The 9,740-nt window shown below is 39.0% G+C and overlaps 1 long non-coding RNA gene across 1 annotated transcript; it reads right to left on the reverse strand.

Moving 5' to 3' along the window:
• Positions 1-6,763: 6,763 nt before the first annotated feature.
• LOC310674442 lies at positions 6,764-9,411 on the reverse strand. The gene is made up of 3 exons (XR_014509597.1): positions 9,286-9,411; positions 8,785-8,902; positions 6,764-6,937 (listed from the first exon to the last, which is right to left on the reverse strand). It is a non-coding gene; the product is annotated as an uncharacterized lncRNA (long non-coding RNA).
• Positions 9,412-9,740: the final 329 nt, after the last annotated feature.

The raw sequence follows: 9,740 nt of genomic DNA on the forward strand, positions 1-9,740 counted from the left end.
AAATGCTGTGCGGAATCCACACGAAACAGAGACCCTACCAATATACCGACCGTTCACACCCCAGCAGCTTAATGCAAACCCTTAGCCGGAAGACCGTTTTAAAGGGTCAAAAACGTGGCCGCGGACTCATAAAGAAAATACTAGGCAGATAAGTAAAGGAGCGAATGCCGGAAAAGTACTATCTTTCACACATACAGCCACCGCACAGCACAGCGATCCCCCCTATAACCGGCGCTATCAAAACACACATGTGTGGACGAAGGGGGGGCTCCCCAGTTCCCTCCCCCCCAAAGTCACGCAGCACTGGAAGCTCTTGCTCAGATAGTTATTTATTTCCTTGACATCTGATGGGATGCATTCCACAGGGCAGGGGCCACCAAAACCCATAGTAATGAATGCAAATGGGGGATTTTTATTCAAAATAGTATGCAGGGTTGTTGTTGATGTTTCAAAAAATTCAATCCCACTGAAGTATTTTCTGGAAGGCAAACAACAGCAGACCAATCTAGTAATCTGGGTAATATCAGTTGCTGAAATAAGCAAAAGTTACTCTCCACTTTACCCTTAACGAAATCTGCAAAAGAAAAATATATATTCAGTGTTTACCGGGTTTATGTGTTAATACAAAGAGACAGTATACAGACACATACACACGTATTCGGGGGACACTCCATAAGCAACAAACTTTCATGTCACAAAAATGCCAATGACCTGTAGTTTATTAATGTTGACAATTTCTCAAATGAATATATACAAATGAGCAAATTTGACTGAACATCCAGCAGGAAAGTTTTGGTCCACTGCTCCTCATAAAGTCTTGGAGCATCAAAAAGAAGTAAAATACAGTAGCTTGTACATTCAGAGTCCAGCCAGATGGAAACATGATTTTAATTCTTTTCAATGTCTATATTAAAAAAAACAATTGCCTGTATTTTCTTTCCACTTTCTGGCCACTATGGTCCATTGCTAAAACTAATGAACTGAACTGAAGAGTGCATGCAGATTAGTACAGTGAGCCCTCTGTACTAATCGCAAAACAAGTTGCTATTTGTTTTTTGTTATTTTAAAGAACGAGGCCACATTTAGTATCAGTTGACCCTTCTGAAGAATGCTTCCTCGTTCTGCAGAACATCCTTTCTGGGTTTGCTTCTTGTCTAATACCTTCCCTATACAGTGGTGCCTCGCAAGACGAAAAGAATCCGTTCCGCGGGTCTTTTCGTCTTGCGGTTTTTTCGTCTTGCGAAGCAAGCCCATTGACGGAGTAGCGCTATTAGCGCCATTGGCGATTTAAGGGCTAAAAACAGCTTTTTAAGGGGTGGGGGATTAGCGGTTTTGCTGCTAAAATGCTTTTAGCAGCTTAGCGATTCAAAATAAGGGGATTTGGAGCAAAAAAACCCCCTGTTGTTTAGTCGTTCAGTCGTGTCCGACTCTTCGTGATCCCATGGACCACAGCACGCCAGGCACTCCTGTCTTCCACTGCCTTCCGCAGTTTGGTCAAACTCATGTTAGTAACTTCGAGAACACTGTACAACCATCTCGTCATCTATCGTGACGTTCTCCTTGTGCTCTCCATCTTCCCCAACATCAGGGTCTTTTCCAGGGAGTCTTCTCTTCTCATGAGGTGGCCAAAGTATTGGAGCCTCAGCTTCACAATCTGTCCTTCCAGTGAGCACGCAGGGCTAATTTCCTTAAGAATGGATGCGTTTGATCTTCTTGCAGTCCATGGGACTCTCATGGACAAAGACAACAGGCATATAAAAGGAACATGGTAACATTTAGTAAATGCAGAACTGTTGCAACTGTTCTGGTTTAAGTTCATATCCACTTAGGGTTAATGGGTCTTGATGGTTTCCTTGCAGTTCTCATGTTTTCTGGCAGCACTGGTGACATGACTGGTAAGAACAGAAGAAGATTCTTCGAGATCAGACCAGCAGCTCAACTCATCCAGAAGCCTTTTTTGATGGCGGCCAGACAGATGCATATGGGAGTCCACCAACAGGGCATGACCAGAACAGTGTGTTTCCCCAAGAAGTTAGTTTCTATTTTGTGTTCAGGAGTGAACCAAATGTGGATTGGGCTAAACCAAAGAACCATGTATGTCCATGTACCACCTTATAGTGGATTTTTCTTTGCTTCGCCTTCATGTCAGGGAGGTCATGAGGATCCAGAAAGTCCATTGGTTGACTCAGCAGGAAGCTAGGTTGTAGTAATGGTAATAAAGTAAAGCAAAGTAAAGTAAAGCAATTGGTAAACAAATGATCACCAGCTTCATGACTGGTAAGAGCAGAAGAAGAGAGAGAGGCACATAGATATAAATCTTTCTTATCTTGAATTTAACTCGCTTTTAACATTTATTTTTATCAATAGTTAAAGGAATATTTTCCATTCAGTGCCAACTTCTTAGAGAGTATGAATGATTAAGAGATATAAAAATCCTGTTAAGTCAAGCAAATTAACCCTTTGATATAACATTATATTATTCCCCACTGTTTTTTTTTTAAATGAAAAGCAGAAGTAGGGCAGATTTGTGTGCTTCTGTGTGTGAACAGTGGCATATAAGTACAAATTAATAAATAAAATGTCACCATAGATAAAAGAAAGAATATGAGAGCAAGAAGAATGTATATTTAAAGAAGAGTAGAAAATATTTACTCAATGATCATAAATCAAGAGGTAGAGTGGAAGATAAAAAGAATGAAACAAAGGTATTTTGAACATGTAAATAAACCAGGGAAATTATTGGCATGGCAGTTGAACAAAACTGAGCAAAAAAAATTATAAATAAGATAAAATTAAATGATAAAGTGATAGATAACCCAAAATAAATGAGGAGAGCTTTTGTTAATTATTTTGCAGATGTATATAAGAAAGGAAGAGAAAAAGTAAAGAGATTGACCAATATCTCAAAGTTAGCAGTCTGCCAAAAATAATGGAAGAGAGATCTGCAATACTAAATGCTTATATAATCACTCAGGAAATATCAGAAGCAATTACTTCCACCAAAACAGGGAAATCGCCAGGACCAGATAGTTTATCAGCAAAATACTATAAAAAATTAAGTAACCAGCTGTTGAGACCACTACAGGACATAATGAATGGAATTCTAATTTCAGGTAAAGTCCCAGAGACATGGAAAGAGGCATACATAACCTTAATTCCAAAACAGGAAGCCGATGTGTTGGTGGTCAGTAGTTACAGATTGATTTCATTACTAAATAATGACTATAAACTGTTTGCTAACATAATGGCTAATAGAATGAAATTAGTACTGAAAGAATATGTACATCAAGATCAGGCAGGTTTTCTTCCAGGCAGACAAATGAAAGACAATATTAGAAATATTATTGATATTGTAGAGTACCTGGAAGTCTGAAATGAAAAACAAGCGGCATTGATGTTTATAGATGCAGAAAAAGCTTTTGACAATGTCTCTTGGGAATTTATGGAAAAAACTATACAAGAAATGAATTTTGGAGATAAATTTAGGAAAGGAATTCAAGCTATATATTCAGAACAAAAAGCAAAATTAATTGTTAACCAGGAGGTAACAGAGGAATGTAAAATACAAAAAGGAACAAGACAAGGATGCCTGTGTTATCACCTTTATTATTTATAGTAGTATTAGAGGTCCTGGAGAGAAACATTAGAATAGATGACAATATTAAAAAAATTAAAATAGGGGAAAAGTCATACAAATTGAAAGCCTATGCAGATAATCTGGTAATTACAGTAGAAGATCCCAAGACTCCCTTCCAAAAGTAATAGAAAAAAATCAGGAGTTTGGGATTAGCGATTCAAAATAAGGGGTTTTGGAGCAAAAAAAAAAAAAAAATTCATTTTTTTTCGGCATTTTTCGTCTTGCGAAGCAAGCCCATAGGGAAATTCGTCCTGCGAAGCGCCTCTGCAAACGGAAAACCCTTTCATCTTGCGGGTTTTCCGTCTTGCGAGGCATTCGTCTTGCGGGGCACCACTGTACATCAAGTCTTTGGGTTCAGATGATTAACTGCCTCCTCTTCCAGTGAGGAAATGCTATTCCTCCTGTTTTCCAAGTCTGCCTGTGCTTGAGCGAGCTGACTTTTCATCCCCCCACTCTCTGCTAACGCCTTATCAACATTCCATTCTGTGTCAGAGAGAGGGGGAGGAGAACAGCTCCCGGCTGTCTGAGTTAGTACTCATGCTGTGTTTCTCTACTTGGGGCAGATGTGTTCATGACTCTCAGGCACATATGGCAGTGGGAGTGCATGCAGATTAGTACATTGAGCACTTTGTGCCTCTTTGTCTTAAAACAGGTTGCTATTTGGTTTTTGTTATTTTAAAGAACGAGGCCACATTTAGTACCACAGCACTGCAAAAACCTCCCACTGGGAAAAATCTCTGGCTTAGATGGCTATGCACCTTGGGATAATGGGCAGGTCAGTTTCCTGGCAGTCTTCACTGTCAAGAGCCCAGGCTGCCATCTTGATAACATGGCACGCAAGTCGTATTTGGGTTGAAGATTTATTGCAATACAAACAACCAGGAAGTGATCTCACCATGGCACTTCTTTTGTTTCACTTTTACTTAGAGTCAGATCACCCACATCCATAGAGGTGAACACAAGGTCTAAAGTTGCAAAACATTGAAGCACAGGACAGAGTGGGGGAGAAATTTCTGGAACAACAATGAGATATCAGCTCTGCCCAAGGCATGACAGATAACAGCAACAACAGGGGGGAAATAGACATAACATTTTACAAGGACAGAAAGAAACAGCACAGACAGAATAATTCTCACACACAGGAAGAACAAGCATATAGTTTGAGTGCCTTACTTATAGTTTTGTAAATCATTTAATGTGTCAACGCAAATAGAAGTTATTAATATTGCAGTTGTTGTATAAGGGATTATTGATAATGACCAGAATGTAATTTAAATTAATAAGATTTTGGAATGCAGAAATAAAGAAAATCCCCAAACCTTCAATTCTAGCATGCGGGGGGCCACCTTATCAAAATTATATAATTCAGTATTTGAATGATTGGTATTAACAATTTTATTATAAATTGGTATAATGAGGTTATTATTGGATTGTAATTGAAAACTAATAAAAAATATTATCAAGAAAAAGAAAAGAAAATCAATAGCAGTTAAAAATTAAATTCTTAGGCAAATTGAGACCATATGGAATGAACGCAAAAGACTCTAAAGAATTCATTGTTTATTTTATTCCCCCTTTCCAAAAACACCCCCTGCAACTGAACACTATTTGCAAAGTTTAATGACCTGCTTCCTGGTTTCTAATTGAGCACAGTGAAAAACAAGGTGCTGGGTTTAATTGGTCCCTGTGTTTCCCTTTATCCCACTAGTCCTCTTATTCTTTAGTTCCATAACATATGTCTAATTGTAATTTTGATGTATGACTTACTGAAGATACCAGGAGCATCAGTGAAAGGGCAGCTATGAAAAGAGAGCAGTTTTGCATGGTCAATGCTTCAGTGTACAGTCAAGTTAGAGTGTCATCTGAAAAGCTGAAGACTCTTCCATTTATAGGATTTCCATGCTTAGGTTTCATATATACATATTATGTTCATGATGCAACATGCATTTTGGCACCAATGCTTATTGCATTATTCCTTTAAAATGCATGATGTGCCCAAAAGAGGAACTACAATACGGTACATTAACGTTGTATTCTCCCAAGACTGTACTCAGACTGTACTCTTCCTGCTCATTCCTAACTCTGCATTGTTTATGAACAATTTAAAATCATGAGTCTCAATACCAACCACTGGAGATTGCACTTTTTACTTCTCTTAATTCAGAGAACTGTCCATTTATTCTTACTCTTTGCTTCCTGCAGCCTAACCAATTCCTGATCCACGAGAAGACATCTCCTCATATTTCTTGAGTGTGAAGCTTACTCAGCGTATTTGGTGGGTTCCTCTGTGAAAAGCAACTTGAAAGTCCAAGTACACTATGTTAATGGGATCACCTCTATCTAAATCAGTGGTTCTCAACCTTGGGTCCCCAGATGTTTTTGGCCTACAACTCCCATGATCCCTGGCTCACAGGACCAATGGTCAGGGATGATGGGAGTTGTAGGCCAAAAACATCTGGGGACCCAAGGTTGAGAAAGGCTGATCTAAATGCTTGTTCACACTCTCAACAAGCATATAGATATAGAGTACATGGACTTAATGCATGTGGATTACTGTACTGGATGTCAGTCAATTAGTTTCTATCTGTGTTATACGTAGCTACAAACTAGATGAATGGATGACCTCCTCAAAGGTCAGTTCTACACCTCCATTCAGGCAGTTCCCATTCACCTGGGATTCATGGGTAGAATGAACAGTAGATTCAGAGAATTGCAAAGAACATGAAAGCTCATGCAGAGCAGCAACCTGTCAAGGCAGGAAATCAACTAATATACCATCTGTGATACGTAGCCATTCATTCAGTCTCTTCCTCAAAGTAACGAATCATGGTCGACCTAACATCTTCAGTCTTTTGCACTGTCAACCAGGTCATCCCATCGGGAGGTTCTTCCTTATACCTTGGTGAAATGTGTTGTTATTGTTGCAGGCCAAATGACATTAAAACCAAACTGGCAGTAATGGTGAGTCTTGGCAGAAAAGTGTTATTTAACCTGAGGACAATTTGTGGTATACATGTAAAGAACAATCACGGACCACCTGAACTTTAGAAATAAAAAGATTTCTGTAGCTTTGCAAATTGTCCACAATGGGTATCCATGTCTCAGAAAGGCATAAACCAACACACATTTTCCAGCAACACATCAAATATTTATTCATAATAGTACACAAATTTTCTCAAAATTCCCACATCATGGAAGTATTTCTGCAGGCCAAATCAGCAGCAGGTCAATCTCATTCTTTGGGTTATATCCATTGCTGAAAGAAGCAGGTGTTTCTTTCCATTTTAATCAGAAGGATTTCTGAATAAAGGAAAGAGATTTCTTTAGTGATTCACAGGTTTAAGTGTTAATAGAGAGAGTACACACACAGACACATTTCTGTAGGCTGAACTGGGGTGGGGGGTGGGGGAGAAACTCAACACCAGGGTCTGAATGTGGCCTTCCAGACCTCTCCATCTGACCCTTGGCAGCTCAATCTACACATTCTCTCTCAAAGTAACACAAAATACTGGATCTACTTTGCCTGCCAGGAACGTGTCCTTGAACTAATCCCTTCCTCTTGCTTGGAAGGAAGATAGGGAGATGCATGCATGCTTGCATACAAAAGTCAGAATTATTCTCGTTGCCACACCCACATTTGTCTCTGGTTCCATGCACCAATGGGATGGGGCCCTTGGATGGATGCTCAAAAGGAAAGATGGATCTTGTTTTTTTAAAAAACATCTCACCACACATGGCCTCAATGTACTGGAGACCCTCCATGTGTCCCTCATTTCTAGGGACAGTCCCAAATTCACAGTTTCAGATTTGATCCCGCTATGTCCCACTTTTTCTGAGGACATCCCTATTTTCATTGGAGACATGTTGGAGGGCATGGCATGATGTCCCTATTTTCATTGGAAGGTATGGAGTTATGTGACCCACAAGTCAAGGACATAAGTAACTATACATCCTTTAGAAGACATCTGAAGGCAGCCCAGTATAGAGTAGTTTTAAAATGTTTTACATTTTATTACATTTTTATGTATGTTGGAAGCTGCCCAGAGCGGCAAGGGCAACCAAGTCAGATGAGCGAGGTATAAATAATATAATTATTAAGATGATGGAATAGGACATTTCCATTTCCATCAGAGAAATGTTTGAGGGTATGTGCATTATGTGTGTGTTGCTAAAAACATAGTTTAATGTTGATGTTAGGGGCCATGAAATATAATTAATAGCATTAAACTAAGTTTTCCACTTATTCGCACCCACCCCAACTCTTCCAGGTAATCATAAAAAAACTCATTTTCTTATTCGTTTTCTAAAGGTGTCTGAACATTGACTCATATCTAAGTTGTCTTGGACTACAATACCTGTGAGCCCCAATCAATATGGACAGGGATATGGGAACTTGTAATCCGAAACATCTAAAGGGCACAAGGTTTCAGATGGTTTGCACTTCATTAATTGTAAATAAAGCAAATGCTTTAAATATGTCCCAAATTATACATGATTCTTACTGCTTGGGGAAATGGGAAGTATATGGTGGTATTTTAAGTTTTGTTGCAACCATATTAGAAAACTCTTAGTGAGACATCAAGTTGAAGAGAAAATGTATATTAATGAAAGTGAGTGTAAAAATAACATAACACATATGTTGAGCAGTCCCTTCTAAGCTTTACAAAGTTTTGTATTGAAAAAAATGCAATTGAAAAAGGATATGAAATAAATGTTGCCCACTAACTGGGAGCAGATAATCAACGTTAAACGCCTAATGGCAAATCGGCCGGGTAAATCTGAAGCCTACTATACAAAATATCTTCTGGACGACAAGTCTAATGATATCACAGTGGCCGTGGCAAAGTTTCTTTTGGTAGTCATACATATCAAAGACCATCATACTTAAGACTAAACAAATATTGTCTTGGTCTTCCTCTCCCAGGGGGTTGTCTGTGTGAATCTGTATTCTGAATCTCTGTTATGGGTCTTTGGACCGCAATAAGGATGAATAATTAATCAATGGGCATAAATTTAAACATGAGAGAGAGAAAGAAAGAAATCAAGTCGTTTTAAATTTTGAGGTTAATTTGCTTTAAGCATTTTATTTTATCAATACATGTTCCATTTGAGTTCCATGGATTTGAAAAACCAGGAAGGAAACTTACGGTACGCAGCATATGGTCCCTTTAGGACAAACTGCGCTCCGCACGATCCTCTCACATTCAGTCCCACAAGTCCCACCAATAGCCGCACATTGACGAGGTTCCCCTGCATGGACAAATCCTAGATAGAGAAATTTTATTTTATTGTATGAAGGCATTTCCATATTCTGCCATTCCTCATAAATCTGGAAAAGGCAGCATAGCAAAGAGATGGTGTGAACAGGATTGGATGATGGGGCAGAGTCTGAGAAGGGCAACAGCATGATCAATGGATCAAGGGAAACAAGAATGAAGGAGGGAAGTGTTGAGAGTAGATGCAGAAGGAGAGAAAGAGAGAGGTTTAGAAAGGGAGAGAAGAGGGAACAACATAGATCAAGCCATATGGCTTTCATATTAGCCTTGAAGGAAAAGTCTTTAGCAGAAGTGAAGGAGAAAGCCATGCTAATTAACAAATCCCAACTTTCACATTATGTCTGAATATTCTGATTTTGATCTATGCCTTACCTGGAGAAGCTAAGAGCATTGCTGAAAGAACAATGATGTAAAAGATGCTGATCTGCATTGCGGAAGTTTGACTGGGAATGCCAAGTTGGAAACCAAAGAAGGGAGACCAAGAGAGATCTCGATTTCCTCTGTCTTCCAAAAGACTGCTTGCTCACGTATTTATAGGTCTGCAAACGGCACTTACACGTCAGCCCTAGGATTTGGTATCCTAAAAGCACCAAAAAGATGTAAAATACAGCTCAATAATTTTAGTGTTTTCATTAAATTGTATTTTTCTTCCTGTTTCCTGCTGCTATAGTTCATGGCTAAAAGTAGTAAAATGAACTGAACAGTATGTACAAACTAGTATGGTGAGCACTTTGAGTCTCTTTGTCTTAAAACAAGGCTTCCTTGTTGCTGTTGTTTTAAAGAATAAGGCCACATTTAGTATTCGGGGGGGAACTGGGCAAAATATC

Source organism: Podarcis tiliguerta (assembly GCF_965153285.1).
Source record: "Podarcis tiliguerta genome assembly, chromosome: 3".
In the NCBI taxonomy this organism is placed as follows: Eukaryota; Metazoa; Chordata; class Lepidosauria; order Squamata; family Lacertidae; genus Podarcis; species Podarcis tiliguerta.